The sequence below is a fragment of the Carlito syrichta genome, unplaced genomic scaffold (assembly GCF_000164805.1).
Source record: "Carlito syrichta isolate Samal-C Ts95f unplaced genomic scaffold, Tarsius_syrichta-2.0.1 Scaffold308817, whole genome shotgun sequence".
NCBI classification, from domain to species: Eukaryota; Metazoa; Chordata; class Mammalia; order Primates; family Tarsiidae; genus Carlito; species Carlito syrichta.
Window position 1 is genome coordinate 1 of NW_007252913.1, and position 23,311 is coordinate 23,311.

Sequence of the window (23,311 nt, forward strand, 5' to 3'; positions counted from 1 at the left end):
CTGCTTTTATTGTACTTGTGCTGAAGGAGAAAAACTATCATGGCAAAGAATACGTGGAATTCCCCTACATCCACCCAAAAGCCCTTGAATACAAAAGCACAAAGATGTTTCCTTGTGGGACAGAACAAGGATGGGTAGGTGGGCAAAACAAGGGCATTTTTCTCTGAGCCTGTGAAATATAACAGGTGCCCAAGAATATGCACCAAGATACTACCATAAGAAGTGCTGAAAGAAACTTTACTTTGCTGGATACAACAGTCTTTTCATCTGCTCATTGTATGAAAACATTGAAGGGTATTTTTTTACGCCAATAAACCAGAAACAGGCTTAATGGAGATAAAATTATGCCCAGTCTCTCTCCCCCCTTTCCCCTACCCCCACCACTTCTTTGTCTTCTTCACTCATAGGCACTCTCTTGCCTGGGGTCTCTTGCCCCCATGCACAAGGGCATAACGGCACTTTCCCAGCCTGGGTTCACAGGGGAGAGTACTTTCTCCCATTCTTGGCTCTCTGGCAGTTTGTGGAGGCAGCGGCCAGAACTAACAGATTTGTGAGATGATTATAAAGTAAGGACTTGGTTCCCATAACTATTGTTTTAACATTTGAAAAGCCCAGGAGCTTAACAAATTTTCCTTCTCTTTCAACCTTTAGGGGATGCCAACAGACAGATCAGCGACCTCAAATTTAAACTTGCAAAATCTGAGCAAGAGATAACTGCATTAGAACAAAATGTACGTGTACACTTTGTAAGCAATAACGGGCAGCTAAGCTGATGATTAACTGAAGTTTTACTTGCTAGAAATAGCCCTGAAAGGCTGAGGACAAAAATAAGCAGAGATTTTTTAGAACCAAAAAAAGGTCCTGAAGGGGATAAGTTAAGACAAGTCATTCAATTTCTTTCTTACAAAGAGAACAAGTAGGAAAGATAGATATTAGGATTTAGGTTGTTATAATAGATACTAATCCTTTATGAACAACAGTGAGTTGTAGAAAATAGCTAACTAATGTGGCTTGGGAGTTGTTCTTTTTTTCTTTTTAAAAATAATTTAATTGATTAACAAACACTTCATGCCAGGACGTCCCCCTTTCCTGGATTTTCAACTTTTCTCCCACAGCCAGGCCAGCTTTCCCTGGAGGCTAGACACAGGGAACATCCTGCCTCTAGCATGCTGGGCCCTGGAGCAACTTGTATTCTGCCCAGAGGGAGAGAAAAAAACAGGTCCTTTCCCCCTCAGTTGTGGGCATACTTGGCTGGAACTTTTTAGAATGTTTATAGAAACAAAAATGAGAAGAGTATACCTAGAAATGTTCTACAAAGCATGCTTTTGATTGCAGCAGTTAATGTATCTGGCAGGCCTTCACTGCTGCCATCATTCATCTCAGAACCTTGACTGGGGAATGCCATGCCAGAGCCTCCTGCTTTCACTCCCTCATCCTGTCCTTTCCTGCTTCCCACCCCACCACCCTGGGAGAGATTAGACTGGAGCTGAGGTCCTGGTGGAACCTGTGCCCTACCAGTGTCATTCTGCCACAATGCACCGTTTTCCAACAGAAAGGGAGAGAGAACAAAGGGAGAGAGAAGCAAGGTAGCAAGGGCACTGGTACCATGGAAACCACCCTTGTGGGCAGGAATCAGAGGAAACATGTCCCTATTGGTGTCAGCACTGGGTCACTCAGGAATATGAGCAAATAGCTTGCTTAGTTAGACCTTGTAAAATAGTCCAAAATGTTCTACCATAATTATGTGTATGGTGTATGCTCCCATTTATTAAATCAAGCCCTTTGATCTCAAATATGTTAAAGCAATTGAAAAAAGAAAACAGGCTTATGTATTTATACATGTGGTTTTTTTCTCCCTTTTAGGTAATACGGTTAGAGAGTCAAGTATCGCGTTATAAATCAGCTGCTGAAAACGCAGAAAAAATAGAAGATGAACTTAAGGCTGAAAAACGGAAACTCCAAAGAGAGGTAAATTTCCTAGGCTATTTCTAGGAAAAGAATGGGTAATAAATGTCCTTCTAGTTAGAACAGTACAGGAGGATTTACTACCAGTATAATTGCCACTTCCATTTCAAACCACCATGAAGTGCTGACGTCTTAGTAAAGGAAGTTGTTGTTCAAGCCAGTTAGGAGCTAAGGCCAGACCATCATTGGCATTAACTAGTTCAACTGTCACTTTTGAGTATCTCCTATAGGTCTCGTCCGTGAATGTCAAGCAAATGAGATAAAGGAAAGGCCAGGTGTCTTATGCTGAATATATTTGGAGTCATACAGGGTGAGCCTGGGTGGAGGAACCAGAAGTAGTGGTCTACTGTGGCCAAGAGCCCAGATGTGGCACAGGGGTGAGCCCAGAACTGTCTGCAATCAACCCTTGGAAAGTGCCCTTGAGAAGCCATGCTGCTCTCATGCTACCTGCTGGTCACACCTGCAAATTACTATGCTTCCAATCTTTTTTTAATTTTTATTTTAAAGATGTGGGGTACAATTCAGAGTTAGGTATACAAATGGTCATTGTACAGGTAAAGTCTGGGCCTCACTTTGAACCCCACTTCACGAACTAGCTTGAGATCAGGTACCCTTATTGAGGAAGTGTGCCCATCCCCCCCCCCCAGCAGTTTCCCACTATTGCCAATCCCTTTCTTGTAGTATTATGATAATTGTTCAGAGTCCACTTATGAGTGAGAACATGTGGTACTCAGTTCTTTGTTTCTGAGGTAGATCACTGAGTATTATAGACTCTGAGTCCATCCAAGTTGCTGCAAAGTTCATAATTTTGTCCCTCTTTACACATATTTTACCTTAATGAAACACTTGGCAAAGTTGTTAGTTCAACAAATATTTATAGCATCTACTGGGTACCTGGCATGGGTCTGGGTGCTGGGGTTACAGCTATGACCTTAACAGACAAAAGTCCCTCCCTTCTTAGAACCCACACTCTGGAGGAAGGAGGTCAACAATAAAAGTTTCCATATATATTGCAGCACTATTCACAATAGCAAAAACATGGAACCAACCATGCTGCCCATTGAAACTGGACTGGATAAAAGCATGTGGTACATATGCATGATGGAACATTACACAGCCATAAAGAAGGAAAAACATTTGGACTTCGTGGCAACTTGGGTAGATTTAGAGTTTATGATACTCAGTGATTAATCACAGAAACAAAGAACTGAGCAACACATGTTCTCATTCATAAGCAGACCTTGAACATTTACCATAATACTATAAGAAAAGGATTGGCAGTAGCAGGATACTGCTGTGGGTGGGTACCTGATCTCAAACCAGGCAAAGTGGGGACCAAAGGGAGGCCCAGACTTCACCTGTATGATGACCACTTGCATACCTAATCCTGAATTGTATCCCACATCTTTAAAAAAAAATTACCATATGCAGGTAGTGGCTAGGGCTGTGGTAATGGCTCAGGCCAGAGGCAGTTTTAGGTAGGCAGCCAAGGAAGACTTCCCTACTCGTAACATCTAAGGGTAGGCTTGAAGCTGGTCAGGGAGTGAGCCAGTGGAATTCAGAGAAAGGCCTTCTGTGCAAATGGATGAGTAAATGCAAAGAGAGATCCAAGTAGAAATGGTTAACAGGAGAGGAAAAGGAGGGAGCAGTCAGAGTGCCCCTGGGCAGGTGAGGCAGGACCCTTGAGGTCATGGACAGAACTTGGGCTCATTCTGTGAGTAAAGTGGGAGCTACTGAAAGGTTTTGAGCAGAAGAGTGGCATACATTGATTTACGTTTTAATAGGAGCCCTCTAGCTACTTTTGTGTTGAGACCGTATGAGAGAGAGAGTATAGGGATGAGAAGGTGATGGTGCCCTTCCTAGTGAGAATTGATGGTCATTCTAATGTGGTTTCTGCTACTTCTCTTACTGCCCTGATTCCCAGGCTCTGTGGACCTAGCTCCCATGTGTGACCGTCTTGGCCTCAGGGATTCCTACTTTGGTTTCTGGCTGCAGAATCTTGCTCCTGGCTACCTAAGGCTGTGGGGGAACCTCTGCCAATTGGTCTAGGTTCAGCTCTTGTTTGTTTGTTTGTCTCACTCACCTTTTGTGAAAACATCGGGATCCCTAAGAGTGTGACCTGTCTGAGGTTCAATTGTTATGGAGAAGAAGGTTCCCTAGTTACTCATGATGCCAGTATCATGTGCCTTCCACTACTTTTTAAATTAAGATGGTCACATGCACACACATGTATGTATGCATATAGTTTTAGGATTTTAAGCGGTCTTTGTTATCATTATATTTTTCAGTAGGATTGGAATTTTGGCAACACAGAACCCTGTTATATGGGAGGAAGTTCCTCAAAGCTCACTTCCTTTCCTCTGTTTCAGCTCCGCTCTGCATTGGATAAAACAGAAGAGCTCGAGGTGAGCAACGGCCATTTAGTGAAGCGTTTGGAAAAAATGAAAGCAAATAGGAGTGCACTCTTGTCCCAGCAGTAAATACTGGCCAGCTCTGAACAGGCAACTGGTTGGTGACTGGAGAGCATTGTTTCATAGGTTTTTCTCTGTCCTGTCTGGGAGCGCTGCTTCTTCCCCTGCCTTCTGAGAGAAGAAGACTGTGGTGAGCTTGGCTCTTAGGTGCCATGACCCACCTGAGGGAGCCCCAGCAGCCACCAGATGCCTGTCTGCAGACCCCTTGCCCAGGCTGGGGCCAACACTCAGAACCTGCAGGGACTTCAAAAGCACACAGGGCCTCAAGAGAGCTTTGTATCTGATGGCACAGCATCTTCTGAATGTCACTGAAAATGGTGATCAAAGTAAAGATTAAGGTGGGACTTGAGTTTTCATTTCATATGTCTTGCTGAAGATTAAGGGGGAAATGTTACAGTTTGGGGACTTCCTTTCATGGCAGAATCTACAATTTGAGCGACTATAGTAGTATCTCTTAGTCTACGCTTTTCATACACAAAACACTGTGGAACCACAAGCCATTACCAAGCAAAACTCTTTCACTGGAAACAAGGGGATGGTCTAGAAGTAAAAGTGACCTTAAGAAGACTCTTTACAGGCAACAAATGAAGCTTTTCTAAGGGATTTTTGCAACAGTTCAGTCATAAGAATACTTTTTTCCAGGGTAATTAGGCAATAGCTTCACTGAAGATGACAGCTTTTCATTTGCATTATTTAATCCTTATATTTGGAATTGAAGTTGTTAACTTCTTTTTAAAGAATGTACTATTAGGAAAATAAAAAATGAAATGTTGAAAGATTTTAGCAATGTGGTTTTTACTTTTTCTAACTGAGAAAGATCTTTAACTGATGTCATATTAATTATTCAGTATATTCTGGGTCTTTTCATTTGTTAATGTGTATCAAATCATTTTTCTTTCCCTATTTAAAAAATTCTGCATATTCACAGAATTGGTGCATTTAGAATAAAATAAACTGAAGAAGTAGGAGATAGAACAGAGACAGTGACAATATCATTAAAGACAAAAGTTAAAAAATTTGGCTACTTGCTGATTTTTAATTACTCTTTTTTATATGTTATGTTTCAAATATAGCTGGTTAAGCAGACTAGGCTTTCAGGATATTAGCTAGTAGATGCCAAGACAGTATCATCCAAACCATATCTAATCTTAACACAAGGAGAATACTGCGGTGAGCATGTGAATTCAGGGTATATATAATTAAGAAAATGCTCCCAATACAGGGCTAACAGTCACCAGCATCCATCTCCCAGAACTACATGGATCCAGGATATATACAGCTGCACTTCATTAGGTACAAGATGAATTTTCATCTCTTTGTGCAGAGGATATTTGCCACCACGTTGGGAGGCAAACATGTTACAGAGTGCCAGGAGCTGACACTGGCAAGTAAGAAACCATGGGCCAGGACCCGCATTGCACCATATGAACAGGAAGAAGAAAATAAACTTCCAGAACCCTCTCCTGACCATATCAGGCCAGCTGGTGCAGTTCATTGTCTCATTCTTAAGGTTTCTTCCACAACATCTTAATACAAACATGTTTAACCAGGAAAACATCTATATAGCTCACAAGTAATGCGAATAGCAAACACTCATATAGCACATAGAGATGCCTGGCCATATTCTTAAACTTGTAGGTATTTTCACTCACTTAGTTTTCACATATTTTTCACTCATTTAATTTGAACAAAACTCTATGAAGTAGATGCTGTCATTAAGTCCATATTACAGATGAGGAAACCTGGGCCCAGGGAGGTTAGTTGATCAAAAGTCTCAACAGCTGGTAAGTGCAGGCCTGCAAAGTATCAATTCACAGTTTTCTCACCTGCCCTGAGAAGATGATGTTTTTCAAATCAGTGGCTCTGAGGAAGTCAAGCCTTCAACCTCTACCTTTCCCACTAATCCTTATGGAAAAAGTAAATCAATGTTAGACACATTTCCTAATCCAGAGGAAGCTAGAACACGATTTTTATGTTTTTAGTAGGATAAAACTTTTCTTGCAGGTGTAGCTACTGGGAATTTATCACTGAGTTTTTTTATCCTTGTTACTCAGCATTTCTCAACCTCAACACTACTGTCATGCTGAACTGGATCAGTCTTGGTTGTTGGGGGTAGCTATCCTGTGCACCAGAGGATGTTGAGCAGCATCCCTGAGCTCTACCCACTTGATGCCAGTAGTAGATCCTACTCTCAATCATGACCAACAAAAATGTCTGCTGAAGGGTACAAAAGTGCCCCCCAACTCCATTGGAACCAGTGGTCTAACCTGAATTAGAAGATTCAGAAAAGAGATAGTTGAAAACCTGCACCAGGATAGGATCCCTGTTGTATGTTTCCTACAAATTGTTTTCATTTTTAGAAATGAAATGGCATAGAGAAGCCCACTCGAGACATCATCAATGAGTAACATAAATGCAGTTCAGAATTGCAACTATTTTAGAGATCCTATTTTAATAGTCAAAATGTTGATTAAAGAATCAAAGTTTCTGTTGATATTTTTGAAAATGTACATTATTTTGTAAATATAGATTTCTGGTTTCTGCAGTGCTGAGCTCTTCAGGAATACCAGACAAATATCCACCTTAAGGAGGCTGTGGTCTTCAGGCAGAGAACAGCCGTGCACACATGGCCATAGCAGAAAGTAGAAGATGGTGAGGTGCGGAAGTGCCAACTGTAAGCTAGGTGGTGCCATCCAGGTGCACATTTTCAAACTGGGCACAAGCATCTGTTGTTTTTCTCTAAATGGCCCTAGCCAGATGTAACACATGTGTTCACATGCCTGCCTGGATATCTAAAAAGGATAGAGCTGGAGTCTACTGACCTGCATGGCTCCCTGCACCTGCAGCCACGTTTAGGGAGTACTTACTCCCCAGTGTTGAGGATGCTTGGAAATTTAGAAGATCCCAGCTCAGAGGCTCTGCCCTTATGCCCAAGAGCCTGCAGGACTAGCTTCCAATAGCTCGAGGACCAGCCAGTGCCTCACAATTCCAGCCCTGTACTTGCTGCCATGCCCCTTGATGCTGCTGCCTGACCACAGGCAGGGGTGCATCTGTGTGTGTGGCTGGCTCCCCAACTCCCCCTTGCTTCTTTCTTTCCCTTCTCTGCCAAAACAGCCCAGATCACATGTGGATGGCTCCTTCCTGGTCCCCAGGCACACCAAATGCTAAGCAGGACCTGCACTCCACTGGCCCTAGGTGAAGTTGCACTGCCTGTGGCTGGGTTTGTCTCCCTTCCTAATTGCCTGTTCCCATGGGTGGCACAGAAACAAGAACACAGACTTGGAAAAAGAGTTTTGAACTAGAAATATTTGAAGCTATATGTTAATACCTCCTAAATCCCAAGAGGTTCCTATACTGAATTTCGATGTGGGAGGCAACAATAATGAAGGGTTCTTTGGATTTATGTTTATCCTTCATCCCTAGCCTTCTGGGCCTACCACCACCATGATGGACACCCAGGTGCACACTGAGCTCTGCCTTCTGACGACAGCACCCATGTCTAATTCTCTGGGACTCTGAACAAATTGCAGCCCCACTCCCAATTCAGATGTGTTGATATTTTTCCCTCCTTGAGCTTCTCTCATTTAGTTTCCCCAGCTGCCAGCATATTGACACTAGAGAAAGGCCACCTCTCTTTCACCACTGACTTACTTTTCTTAGTCTGCCTCAGCCGGGCTGGGATTTGATATTTCTATATCAAAAATTTTAAACCCACTCTTGAAAATATAGGTCTAGGCTGGGTAGAGTGGCTCATGCCTATAATCCCAGCACTTTGGGAGGCCGAGGTGAGAGGATTGCCTGAGCCCACAGGTTCGAGACCAGCCTGGGCAACTTGACAAGACCTCATCTCTACAATAAATCAAAAAATTAGCCAGGCACGGTGGCACATGCTTGTAGTTCCAGCTACTTGGAAGGCTGAGGTGGAATGATCGCCTGAGCCCAGCAGGTCAATTCTATGGTGACTGTGAGTGTGCCACTGTACTTCAGCCTGAGTGACAGAATGCAACTCCAACTCAAAAAATAAAAATAAATAAATATATAAGTCCAATTTGATTCAAATGCTGTAAAAGAACAAAACAATCATTGTTCTCTCCTCTCATGGACTATTTGGGCAGTCTGAGAGGTAGGATATGTAAAAAGAGAAGCTTTCTAGCTTCTGTTTTACCAAATACTTTAAAAAATCAGATCCAGAAAAATTGCTTTAAGTACCAAGATTTAGCACAGTTGAGATTTAGCAAAGTAGAATATGGGAGAATGCAAGTGTAAATGCATTGATACTACCACAGAAGGAGCAAGTTTGTAAACAAAAAATATGTGGAACAATCTGAGTTAGATCTGCTAAATCTCATCTCAGAAAAGGTAGTTGCCTCAGCACAAACAGCTGAGTCAGAACTGTTGCCAGAAATGTTTTTTTAACACCCAGGAATCTCTTCTGTGTTAGAAGCAGATGTCTACTATGGATTTTTAAAATATAATATTTTTGCTTTTACCCTAAAGACCTATTTGTGTGTATGCGTTTCCATGATTTTATCAAGAATGACTTTATAAATTTCCTGGACTCTCTGTAGTTTATTATAATTCACTAAATATTGATCAAGTACTTATTCAAGCATTAGGAATACAGCATCCTATTCCAGTGAGGAATGCAGAAAATAAACCTGTAAATAGTAAGTGAATAAGATACAGATAATGAAAGGTGCTATGAAAAAAGTTGAAAGCAGGTAGTAGGATAAAGAGTAAACTAGTGTGTGTGTGGTCAAGAATGTGTAGGTAATGGGGACAGCTTCATGGAATAGGTCAGTGGTTCCCAACATTTTTGATATTAGAGACTGGTTTTGTGGAAGACAATTTTTCCACAGACCAGGGTGGGGGGAATGGTTTGGTAATGATTCAAATGTATAACATTTATTGTGTACTTTTTTCTATTATTATTATACTGTAATATATAATGAAATAATTATACAACCCACCATTAAAAGAAAAAAAGAGGCACAGAGAGAAATGGTAAATAATGGGCAGGCCACTCACAGACTAAAATAAGTGTCGAATTCTGGCTTAAAGCCTGCCTCCAGATGCAGCTGTACAATTGAAGTACATCACCTCAGTTGCCACTTACCGGTAAGGTTTGCTATGAGTTTGCAAGCGATTTATTACGGTCTCTGTGTAGTCCAACCTCACTGCTAATGTTAATCTGTATTTGTAGTTGCTCCCCAATGCTAGCATCACCACCCCAGCTCCACCTCAGATCTAAGCTAATTTCATAAGAATTCTCATAAAAATTGCACAACCTAGATCCCTCTCACAGTTCACAATAGGGTTCACACTTCTATGAGAATCTAATGCTATCACTGATCTGACAGGAGGCGGAGCTCAGGCAGTAATGTGAGTATTATAATAGGGAATGACTGTGAGTACAGATGAAGTTTCACTCATTTGCCTGCCACTCTTCTCCTGCTGTCTGACCTGGTTCCTATTAGGTACCAGTCCAAGGCCCCAGGGTTAGGGACTCCTGTCATAGGTGACATTTAAACTAAACCATGAGGATGAAAAATTTTGGCCATTGGAATGTCTAGAGCAGCAATGTCCAATGGAAACATAATGTGGCCAGGCGCAGTGGCTCAAGCCTGTAATCTGAGCACTTTGGGAGGCTGAGGTGAGGGGTTTGTCTGAACCCAGGGGTTTGAGATCAGCCTGGGTAACTTGGTGAGACCTCATCTCTACAATAAATCAAAAATTAGCCAGGTGTGGTAGCATGTGCCTATAGCTCCAACTACTCAGAAGGCTGAGGCAGAAGGATCGCCTGAATCCAGCAAGGCAACGCTAGGGTGGCCGTGAGTGTGCCACTGCACTCCAGCCTGGATGATGGAGTGAGACTCCAACTCAAAAAGAAAAAAAAAGAAACACAATGTGAGTTACATATGTAATTTTTAACTTTCTAACACCTACATTTAAAAAATAAATGAAATACATTTTAACAATACATTTTATTTAACACAATATATCCAAATTATCATTTCACCATGTAATACATATTTTTGAATTACTAATAAGATAGTTTACATTCTTTATAGCAAATTTTCATATTCAATATATATTTTGTATTTACAGCACATTTCAATTCAGGCTAAGTCTTCATCATAAATACTTGAACTGTGTTAAGATTTCATAAATTCACAGTTTTTTTAAAGGTAGATTTGCATACCTGAGTTGTTCCAAACATTTAGAAGTTTCTGGCTGGGTGCAATGGCTCATTCTTGTAATCCCAACACTTTAGGAGGCTGAGGAGGAAGGATTGCTTGAGACCAGAAGTTCAAGACTAGGTCTTGGTAACATAGTGAGACCTTGTTTTTACAAAAAATAAAATATTAGCTTTAAAAAAAGTTTTCCAATAGTTAAATACCAAAAAAAATCATTTTCCTCTAATAATTGCACCCATGTTGATTTAGTTTTGAATAATTGATTTGACTTTAAAGCAAAAGCATATCAATTAAAAACTATATCCCAGTTAAGTAAATTCATCAACCCTTGTGTTGATTCATGATTATTAACATCAAATCCAAAGAGATATTGCATCAATTTAGCAATTCTAAATTCATCAATATCAACAAAGTGTTCTTCAAGTTGTTCTTGTAGTTTTTCCAGCTATAACAAATTTATATACCACTTAATTACAATTAAAATCTTACACATATTGATTCATGTGTTAAAATCATTATTGATTTATTATTTGAAAAGTCTCCATTTCAACATAAATCTTCATACCTGTTTAGTTCAACCACATCTAAGGGTGTCTTCTTGGAGCTTCATAGTTAGCATATTCATATGTAATGCAACATCAGTGAAAAAAAATCACATTGCCAATTTTTTTTTACTTTAACGAATATTTAGCAAGCTTCCTTTTGTTTCAATAAAATTTTGAACTGAAGTTAACAGAACGTGTATCTTTGTAAGACTTTTGTAACTCGCCGGGCTCGGTGGCTCAGCCTGTAATCCCAGCGCTTTGGGAGGCCGAGGTGAGTGGATTGCCTGAGCCCGCGGGTTCGAGACCCGTCTGGGTCACTTGGCGAGACCTCATCTCTGCAATAAATCAAAAATTAGCCGGGCGCGGTAGCGCGCTCCAGTAGTTCTGGCTACTTGGAAGGCTAAGGCGGAAGGATCGCAGGAGCCCAGCAGGTCGAGGCTGCAGTGGGCGGGAGCAGCCACTGCACTCCAGTCTGGGCGATGGAGTGAGAACTCCAACTCAAAAAAAATAAAAAAGACTCTTGTAACTCAACCAATGGGCGCTAGCAAAAGGCAAAAGTCATTAAATTAATTGTCTTCTATTTCAACAATTTCATAAATGGATTATTCATAGCATTTGCACATGTTCAGTGAATGCTTTTAACAACTGTATCTATGATTCTTTTTATAGAAACTTCTTCAGAAAACTAAAAACAAGTTATTTTCAATATGTATCATACAGTGAAATGAAGCAATAAGGAAACATTTGTCTCTCACTTTAAAATGCCAGAAAATGTGTGGTTTTGGTTTGACCTATATGGAGCACCGTTCATCATGAAAGAAGCTAATGTTTTCATATCTAATTTCAGATCTAGCTGAAATTCTTCTTTGGCAGATGTAAAGAACTTGAAAATATCTAGGCCGGGCTCAGTGGCTCAGCCTCTAATCCCAGCACTTTGGGAGGCCGAGGTGAGTAGATTGCCTGAGCCCACGGGTTCGAGACCCACCTGGGCAACTTGGCGAGACCTCATCTCTACAATAAATAAAAAAATTAGCCGGGCGTGGTAGTGCGCGCCTGTAGTTCCAGCATCTTGGAAGGCTGAGGCGGAAGGATCGCTGGAGCCCAGCAGGTCGAGGCTGTGGTGGCCGGGAGTGGCCACTGCACTCCAGTCTGGGTGACAGAGTGAGACTCCAACTCAAAAAAAAAAGAAAATATCCACACCACAAATTCAATTTTTTAGGTTGCAAATACACTTCCTTATAAGTTTGGAAATCCTTTTAAACAAAATGTACCCAAAATATAAATTGAGTTGTCTTTCTTATATTAAATTACTTATTTAAAACTAAGAAAAAGTACCAGCAATTTTTGAAATTTTGAGTCAATTTATCTTTGATATTGTTAAAACGTTCTTGTATCAGTGGCTTAACTGAAGATTTTTCACTTTTTATTAAATATCTTTTAGTTTTCCCCTCATAACATTATAATGAAATTTCCCTAAGTGAAATAATTTATCATAAAAATTATTTTATTTTTTGTACAAGAATCCAAGCCATTTTATTGTTGATCAAAGTTACAGACTCAGATCTTGTAAAACATTGCTTAAAATTTTTTGGACATTTAATTCTAAACTCAGGTTACTAATTTTATAAATTCCATTTGGATTATTGTCAAATTCATTGTATATTAGTTATGTATTGCTTTGTAACAAATTAATCTAAAACTTACCAGCTCAAAACCAATATTTGTTATCTTACACAGTTTCTGTGGGTCAGGAATCTGGGAGAGATGCAGCTGGGTAGTTCTGGCTCAGGGTGTCTCATCAGTAAAGCTGTCAGCCAGGAAAACAGTTATCTGAAGACTCAACTGGGGCTGGAGATCTTTTCCATGCTCTTGCATGTTGTTGTTGCCAGGCCTCACATCCTCACTGAAAATTGGCTGGAGGCCTTAGTTCCACACCATAGGCAGAGTATAAAAATATAGATACCAGTTCAGCTTACAAAGCAAAGGTCTCTAATATAAATGGAACTCTCCTCATCTCCCTTCCATCTCCCTCCACCCCCATGTTCCTTTTCCCTAGATCATCATTAACATAATTGCACCATCATCCGAGCTACCACCTGGTCAGAAACTCCATGTTATTTTGACTCCTTCCTCTTCTTCATCCTCCCTCTCCCATGCTCATCCTATCAGTTCCACTTAAACAAGATCTCACAAGTCGGTCCTTTCTCCCATCAGCATTTCCTACTTCTCTGGACCAGGCCATTTTCATTAGCAACCTACCCTTCCTGGTCTTCCTGTCCAGCTTCTTCATACTTCTAATCCATTAGACTAATTTTTTTTTAAATCCAATTATGTCACTACCTCCTCTACATTTATAATCATATTTGATCTTTGCAATAACCCATTGAAGGAGGCACTCTTATATCTCCATTTTATAAGTGAGGAAACTGAGGTATAGAAAACTTGGGCAATTTGTCTTAAAGGAATATAACTGGGTCATAAAGTAATGTGATTTTGGCCCCTACTTGTAACCACTCTGCTCCACCATGAGGTCAGGGAGCATATCTGTCTTGCTCAGCATGAGGGCTCAGAACACAGTCTGGTACAAGACACTCAAGAGATGATAACTTGTGTTGCATCTTTTTTGTTGTGACTACTAATATTACTGAGTCAAGTTTTTCCAAAATGTGTTTTCATGTACTGCTAATTTCTAGGAATGTTAGTAGAGGTTCTAACTAAAAGCTCTGGGGGAGGAAAGTCTTTTAAACAGTTGATGGGTTTGCTTATTAAGGAGCACTTAAATGTGAATGTCATTGGGATTCCTTAAGAAAATGGTGGACTAGGTGCCACTTCTCAAACTGTTTGATTATGAAACGTGTTTCTTTACAAAGTCTACTGGGATCAGGGCTCTACAGAACACATGTTAGGAAATGCTGTTCTAGCCTTAAGATCAGGCACAAGCATGTGCACTCCTAACTGCCGCGAGATTGCTTCCCCTGATGCTGTTCAATATCTTGACCCCTAACAGTCTAGAGAACAAGATTCCATGCTCTCCCTGGAGATTGCAGATGTGGGTGTGTGAGGCTCATATCTACTTGAGAGGACTGATCCAGGTGGGTCTTCAGGTGTTGGTATGTTTCAAAACCACCAGCAAAACTATGTCTTAATTCATTGAACCACTCATGCCTTACCCTCTTCTTCATCAAGATTGTTCCATCATTTTCCTTTTTTTTGGAACCCTATATTCTATTACCTCAAAGGATTGTTATCCAAATATATAAAGGTAGCAGAAGGACTGATCCTCAATCGTTCATAAATAATATACTTGCTATGTTATTGATTTAATCATAGCCTTCAGAATGTTTTTGAGCAAACATATTAAAATGCTTATGAAGGCATGGGGCATGGTTTTCTTGGTCTACTCTCTGCTAGAGCTAAATCTTATCTATCAATATAGCTAGGAAGCCATTGGTCCTGAAAAGATTTCATAAAGACAAAACAGAACAAGTAATAGAACAATAATTCTGCAATATCATTAAAAACAATATCAAAAGTTAGAATCACCTTTGACAGTAAAACAGCAAATAGAAGCATTTTCATTTAAATCAGGAAGAAAAATTATACCTAGAAGCACCATACTTTATTTAGCATTGTTGTGAAAGTTTTAGACAATATAGTAAAATACAAAATAGTAATAAGATATATTGGAAAAGAGGCAATATAAGTATTGTTTGTACTCAATCACAAAATTATAAAATTTAAAGAAAATTACTTAAAATATTAGAATATGTGATCAATGTACAGAAATCAATAGCTTTCCTGCATATTAAAACTGACCAGTTAGATTTAGAAAACCTAACTAAAGATTAGTTAGTTAGGACCTTCATAATAGCAAAAAATAAAATAAACCTTCACTCCAAAAAACCCAAACAATAGTAATAATCCTAAGAAATAGAAGAACCTATATTCCTATATTAGGAAATCTATAGATTCTGCTGATAGATACAAGACATGAAAAACTATAGAAAGTTATATGATAAAAATAAATATAAGGATGTAACTTTTTCCCAAATTTGTAAATTTAATACATTTTTTATGAAAACCACTTAGATATTTTTGGGGAGGTCATCTCACAAAATTATTCTAGTAGTTATCTGAAAGTTAATAAAGCAACAGCAACATTGCAACTAGACTAAATAGTTTTGATAAAGCAGTGAGGAGGCCTCCACCAGGTGCTACTGATGTTACAAGGTGCAAAGACAGACAAGTCCCTAGGATGGAACAGCCTAGCCTTGCTCAAAAGGGTACCTGACTGCTTTCCTCTACCTTATTTTCCTGCTGCAGTCCCTGAGGATTCCCAAGGTGTGGCTTCATGCTATCAAGACTACTCTATAAGGATGTCACCCTTTTCGTCTGTTCTACACATTTTAACCCCCAATAATTATCTGGTATCAGTTAGACCGTAGGTTCTTTGAGAAGAACTTCCTGAAGCTTTACACTTCATGGCCTGCCTGAAACATAGCAAGATCTCAGCAGGTGGCATAAAAAATTGTAACAGTTCTGAATAGAAAGGTTAAGTATATATAAGTGCATTGCAGTCCATGTGGGAGATCTCAATGACTTCTCTTTATATATAGCGCCCCCAAAACACCCAAAGTGAGGAGGATTTATATTTTCTTCTTCATATTTTTCTGCATCTTCTACATTAAATACACTTAATAATGTTAAAATATTTAAAAGTTATAAGCAAAAAAAGTTAAAAAAAATCAAATCATAAAAACAACTTTGGTAAAATCTTGGGATACAATGTTAGTGCTCAAAAACCAGTTGCATTTCTATACACCAACAACAAACAGGCAGAGAACCAAATAAAAGACACAACCCCCATTTGCAATAGCCACACACACCAAAAAAAAAATACCTTGGCATCCATTTAACGAAAGAGGTGAAAGATGTTTACAAAGAGAGAACTGCTCAAAGAAATCAAGGATTAAAAAAAACAAATGGAAGAAGATCCACCCATCTCATGGGTTAGAATAATCAATATTGTCAAGATGTCCATTCTACCCAAGGCAATCTACAGATTCAACACAATCCCTATCAAATTACCAGCATAGTTTTTTCACAGACCTAAAAAAGACAATACAAAAATTCATATGGAAGCAAAAAAGATCCTAAATAGCTAAAGCACTCCTCAATAAAAAGAACAAAGCTAAAGGCATCACACTTCCAGACTTGAAACTTTACCACAAGGCTACAGTGACAAAGGCAGCATGGTACTGGTACAAAAATAGATACATTTTTGTAATGTATCACCATTCCATTTTGGAATGGAACAGAACAAAGAATTTGGAAATAAAACCATGGGACTTTCAACTAATTCATCTAAGACAAAGTTGACAAGAACAAACATTGGGGAAAGGAAACCATATTTATATAGCAAATGGTGCTGGGAAAACTGGCTAACCACATGTAGAACAATGAAACTGGACCTCTATCAATTACCATATATAAAAATTAACTCAAAGACTTAAATGTGAAACCTCAAACTATAATTATCTTAGAATAAAACTTAGGGAACACTGTCCTGGACATTGGCATGGGCAGTGAATTCATGGCCAAGTCCTCAAAAGCAAATGCAGCAAAAGCTAAAATTGACAGGTGGGAACTTATCAAGTTAAAAATTTTTTTGCATAGCAAAAGAAACCATTGAGAGGGTAAAGAGACAACCCACAAAATGGAAAAAAAAAATATTAGCAAGCTATGTATCTGACAAAGGCCTAAAATCCAGGATCTACAAGAAACTCAAACAAATTGACAGGAAAAAACAACCCTATTAAAAACTGGACAAAGGACATGAAAGGACACTTCTCAAAGGAAAATATTTAAGCAGCCAACTAACATATGAAAAAATGCACAGCCTCATTAATCATTAGGGAAATGCAAATCAAAACTACAATGAGTTATCACCTCACATGGGTCAGGATAACAATTATTAAAAAGTCAAAAAGCAACAGGTATTGGTGAGGCTTCAGAGAAAGGGGAATACTTCTATATTGTTGATGGGAAAGTAAACTAGTTCATCCTTTGTGGAAAGCAGTGTGGCGTTTTCTCAAAGAAAATTTAAAATGAGCTACCATATGATTCAGTAATCTCACTTCTGGGAATATAACCAGAGGAACATAAATTGTTCTCAAAAAAGACACCTGGGGCAACCTTCTTTCAGGTCCCCTCCCACTACAGAGCTTTTCTGTCTTCTTAATAAAGACTACTTTCGAGAGAGAGAGAGAGAGAGACCTGCACATGCATGATTATTGCAGCACTATTCACAATAGCAAAAACATAGAACCAATCCAGATACCCATCAAAAGTGGGCTGGATAAAGAAAATGTACATGATTGAATACTATGCAGCCATAAAGAAGGACAATATCCTTTGCAGCAACATGGTTGCAGCTGGATACCATTATTCTATGTGAACTGTCACGGAAACAGAAAACTGAATACTGTGTGTTCTCACTTATAAGCGGGCCATAAACATTGGGAACGTGAGCACAAAGGCAGGAACAACTGCCCCTGGACACTGCTAATGGGGATAAGAGGCACATAACCACCTTCTAGGTATTATGTTCACTACTGGGGGGGCGGAATTGCTAGAGCCCCAAACCTCACTTGCACACAATTCACTTATGTTGCAAACCCTCATATGTACCCCCACAACTCTAAAATTTAAAAAAATCAAACCATAAAAGGCAAGTAAAAACTATTGTGTGGATATGATCATACTGCTCTTGAGGTGGGATAAAAATCTCTAAAATCACTGAAATTAAATGAGAAGGAGAATGATAGATTTCTTAAAAATGTGAAACTTCACATCAAAACAATATAAGCCCCAAATCAATTACATGAATCCAGACATGGTTGTGCTGTCTGACAGAAAGGCAGAGCAGTGGGCTCCACACCCAGACATGGGAACTCTGACCAAGAGGAACAAGGGTACCACCCCAAGGCCAGTGGGGAGTATCCGGAGACAGTATCCAAAAAACTCAAAGGGGGCTGCAGGAAGGCACAACGAGGACACTGGAACCCACAGCTGCTCAAAAACAGCCGAGGTCACTAAGTGGGAATGTTTCTTTGACCTGCATCAAGAGTAGATACGGTGTCTCCCATGCAAACAACCACCCTCCCACCTTCAACCACTTCCCTATCAGCACCTGCAGCTTGCTGTTAAGCACAAAAACATAGTCAGCACACTTCACCTTTTTGGCTGGCGGGTAACACATGTGATGTCTGTGCTCAGCCTGTCTAGGGTCCTGTACCCTCGTGGAACAACACACTATCTCTATTCCCAAAATTCCGATAATCCTCCATAAGGATGACCATGATCACTGTCTTTAGTGGTCTGAAAGACATGAGGTTGGGTATAGTGGCTCAAACTGTAAGCTTTTTTTTTTTTTTTTTTTAATGTAAGGGGGATGAACAGATCGCAACTCCCAGGCATCTTGCAAAGTAGGTGGGTTACCTTAGGGGCAACCTTTACCCACTCAAAAATTTGTCTCACATTAGCAGTGAGGATTCAGGTGTAACCCCGAATCATTATTTTCCTTACTCAGAAGTTTAGGGCATATAATGGTAAGCTTTAAGAGCCCAAGGCAGGATTGCTTGAGGCCAGAAATTCGAGACCAGCTGGGCAACATAGTGAGACTCTATCTCTATAAAAAATAAATTTAAAAATTTAGCAAGGCATAGTGACATGCTTGTAGTCATAGCTACTCTGGAGGCCGAGGTGGGAGGATCACTCAAGCCCAGGAGTTCTAGGCTTCAGTGAGCTGTGATCATGTCACTGCACTCCAACCTGGGTGACAGAGGAAGACCCTGACTCTAAAAAAAGGGAGGGGGACCAATAGTGGAATGAGCATTTGACAAATTTCTATTCGGCATAGGAAACAAATTTCTAAAAATTCCAACTGGGCTGGAACAGTCAAAAGAAAAGTGCTAAGGACCTACAGAGTAGAATGTAGTTTCTGGGTGTCTTGGCATTGGGTTGCCTACCCATGGACACATTTCCAGAACATTGCCTTTCCAGGGTCACCATGGCCCAGACTAGAAGTCCTGCTCCAGATGCCATCTGCCCAGCCTAGGATAGAATATTCAGCCTGATATGATTCTCGACCTGAGCCCCTTTGTATAACAGAGGCCAGACTTCATTATCTCAGCAGCAGCTCTGGCATGATCCTGCACGGCTACCCTCTTCATCCATTAACATGAATTTTAAATGATACGGTAATTTCAAAATGAGACAATGGCAAGAATTGCATAAGTGTGTTAAGTCACCCCAAGGTCCATGCTCACTGTTTACTACTGCACCCTCAGCACTGGATTCCAGGTAGGCCAGTACAAATTGGTTGAATGCATGAATGAAGAGCATTTCAGAGGTTGCAGCCTCCTTTGAGGGGATAAGTTTGGGTAGGCACAGCTTTATAGCTCCTTCCTCTACCAGTCACTTATCTAAAGAGCCATCCATTTCTCTTCAATGAACACGTTCAGACAAATGAGCAAACCTAGTCATTTAAGCTCAATACTGTCCCCATCCCTTCAGGATTTTTCATTTCATACAGGTTTAAATTCTATATCAGGGCTGGAACTAGGCACAAAATACAGGGGAAATGGGGTATGCAAAAAAACCTCAGTAATCAAATTATATTTTAATGCAATTATTTTTAAAAATTAAAGCAAAAAATCCATGATGAACAAAATAAAATTTTAAATAAAGACAGCTGACAGGCAAAGTTGCCCTCCCTGTAGAACCATTTAAGAGTCTGGGGGCGCTGGGCTCGGTGGCTCAGCCTGTAATCCCGCGCCTTGGGTGGCTGAGGTGAGTGAATTGCCTGAGTCCGCGGGTTTGAGACCTGCCTGGGCAACTTGGCGAGACCTCATCTCTAAATAAATCAAAAAATTAGCCGGGCGTGGTAGCGCGCGCCTGTAGTTCCAGCTACTTGGAAGGCTGAGGCGGAAGGATCACTGGAGCCCAGCAGGTCGAGGCTGCGGTGGCCGGGAGCGGCCACGGCACTCCAGTCTGGACGACAGAGCAAGACTAAAAAAAAAAAAAAAAAAAAGAGTCTGGGGGAAACAGAAAAATTAAGAGAATTTGGATATTTTCATCTTGAATTTTTAAAATTACGTTTGGCTTTTTAAAAAATGATTGTGCTAAAATATTACTTGTCTTGATTGCTGAGTTTTCTGGCCGTCCTCTTAGATTTTGCACCATGAAAAACAAATATCTCACTGGCCTCATTCTAGTCGCTTTCTGGCCCTAGAAGTATTTCTAGAAGATGGTCAAGGGACAAACTACGTCAAACTCGAGGAGGGACCACATGGCCGTGAAAACCGCCCAACAAGGAGGCCAGGCCTCCAGGCCAGGACACTGAGGGTGGCAGACTTTGGCGGGCACTGGGCCCAAATAAGCGGGCAGTTTGACTTCTGCCGGCAGCAACAGCAGCACCTCCCAGTATTCTCATATGAATTTGCAGAGTTGAGTGGTCTCCAAGAGGGACTTGGGTTACAAAGCAGGAAAATCTACCCGTGGTGGCTCTGCTTGCGGAGCCCGCCTCTCGCAGACACCCTTCTCCTGCCAAGCGTTCAAATTCCACGTAGGGGCCTCCTGCCCGCACTTTCGCGCCCTCGCGCCGGGGCCAATCATGGTGTTGCACTGATCGCGCTGACCAATAAGATCTCGCTCCTCCAGGCAGTGGGCGGGCCGCTGGCAACCGTTACCCGAGAGGCACCGCGGCAGCACCCTGAGCGCCATTCGTTCTGAGGCGGTGTGGAGAGTAGGTGTCTGCTTCGGCTGTGGCAGAGGCTGTGGCGGCATTGTGGCTTCGAGGTGTGACGAGAGTGGACACGGTGCGGCAGGTCGGGCTGCGGGGCAGCAGGGGGACGAGGCGGGCGAGGGCGAGGCCGCTGGGCCTGAGTAGGTGGGGCACAGCGAACCCCCGGTGTGGCCGGGTCCTCTCCCAGCGGCGGGGCCCGTCCCGCTGAGGCACGCGGTGACGCCAAACGGCGGTGTGGACGAGGCCAACGAGGCGGGTGGACAGGATGCGGCCGCAGCCTCCGGCTTGTGCGTTTCTCAGGCGGCCCTGGAGTTCTGGTACCTTCGCTCCCAGTACTAAGCAGGCTCCTCCAGCCTCGCTGTGCAGACGCACACCAAGAATTAGTCTAGAGCTGAGTCACGGGACCTGGCTTTCAGATGCATTTCTTTCCCCGGGGAAAGACAGAAATTCGCTCATGTGTATTTTTTTTTTTTTTTAACATCAAATATTGTGAGTCTTTACAACAGCAGGCACAGATGATACAGCCGCTAGACCTTGGCTAGAGGGAGAAGTGAAGTGGATTAGTTACACAAACGTGTGTGCCTGTGACCGAAACGTCAGGTGTTCCGAGATCGGCGGAGATTCCTGGTGTGTGGCGTGAAGCCCCAGGAAGTTTTCCCTAAAGAAGCAGGTGTTTGAGATGAGCTCTGAAGGTTGAGCCAGAGTTAAAGGCGCAGTGTGGGCAGAGGAGAGAACGCACGTGGCCCGACTTTTTTTTTTTTTTTTTTGGAGTTGGAGTTGGAGTCTCACTCTGTCGCCCAGACTGGAGTGCAGTGGCCGCTCCCGGCCACCACAGCCTCGACCTGCTGGGCTCCGGCGATCCTTCCGCCTCAGCCTTCCAAGGAGCTGGAACTACAGGCGCGCGCTACCACACCCGGCTCATTTTTATCTATTGTAGAGATGAGGGCTTGCCACGTTGCCCAGGCGGGTCTTAAACCCGCGGGCTCAGGCAATCCACTCACCTCAGCCGCCCAAAGGTGCGGGATTACAGGCTGAGAAGGAAATGAAAAGACTAGAAATCTGAAAGACATCAAATGCCAGGGTCATCGCAGAGCCCAGACCTGAGTAGGGACTTATTAAAAATCTTGTCCAGGTTCGAGACCCGCCTGGGCAACTTGGCGAGACCTCATCTCTACAATAAATCAAAAATTAGCCGGGCGTGGTAGCGCGCGCCTGTAGTTCCGGTACTTGGAAGGCTGAGGCAGATGCATTGCCGGAGCCCAACAGGTTGAGGCTGCGGTGGCCGGGAGCGGCACTGCACTCCAGTCTGGGCGACGGAGTGAGACACCAACTCAAAAAAAAAAAAAGAAAATCTTGTCTAGGTGTTAGCTATCAGAAAACATTGACAGTCCATTGCTGCATTTTAAGAAGTAGAGCCAACTGATCACATACATATTTTGTAGAGATTATTCTGGCCAGATGGAAGATTATTGTCCTGATAGCTGTGAATTAGGAGTTAGGATTGACAGCACCGAGTAGGGATGAGAGGTGTCACGAGAGAGTCCTGTGATTCTGGTGGCACCATTCACTGGAATTGAGAACAGTGGAGGAACTAGTTTGGTAAATGAGAACTCGAAGAACAAAATAACAATGGGCATACTCATATTCCTAGGAGTGGAATTGCTGGGTCATATGGTTATTGTGTTTTTAACTTTTGAGGAGCTGCCAGGGTGTTTCCCCAAAGTGTCTGCACCATTTTACATTCCCATCAGGGATGAATGAGGGTTCTGGTTTTGCCATATCCTTGCCAACACTTACTTTCCACTGTTATTGTTTTTGCCATCTAGTGGGTGTGAAGTGGTATCTAGTTGTGGTTTTGATTTGCCTTTCCCTCATGCCTAATGGTATCTTAAATCTTTGGGAAACCCCTTTGGGTCCCCTCCCACTGTGTGAACTTTTCTGTCCTCTTAATAAATCCTGCTTTCTCAAAAAAAAAGAAGAAGAAGAAAAGAAAATCTTTTCATGTGTTTATTGGCCATTTGTATATCTTTAGGGAAATGTTTGTTCAAGTTCTTTGTTCATTTTTAAAAATTGGGTTTTCTTTTTGTTATTGAGCTGTAAGAGTTCTTTCTATATTCTGGATAATAGACTCTTATCACATATTTGATTTGCAAGTATTTTTATTACACTAAGATTTTTCCTTTTGTGAACATTTTTAACTTTTGGTGTCTGTTCATATTTAAGAATAAAGCAGGTAACACTGAATGCAGACATGAGTGCAGAATTAGATATGAGAATCTAGCTTAAGACAGTGCTATTTTGTCACCAATTTTTTAAAAAATGTTT

General features: G+C 41.4%; 1 protein-coding gene across 2 annotated transcripts in view; it reads left to right on the top strand.

Moving 5' to 3' along the window:
- The first annotated feature begins 491 nt into the window (after positions 1-491).
- The window catches only part of RBM44 (RNA binding motif protein 44), a 58,653-nt gene continuing 35,833 nt past the window's right edge, over positions 492-23,311 (top strand). Inside the window, exons 1-3 of one of the 2 annotated variants that reach the window (XR_002482408.1) lie at positions 492-731; positions 1,864-1,968; positions 4,335-5,217. The gene's annotated coding sequence lies outside the window, so the exon portion shown is untranslated. Of the gene's footprint in view, positions 732-1,863; positions 1,969-4,334; positions 5,218-23,311 lie in introns of those variants that run through there. The other variant, XM_008065878.2, reaches the window with a different exon arrangement.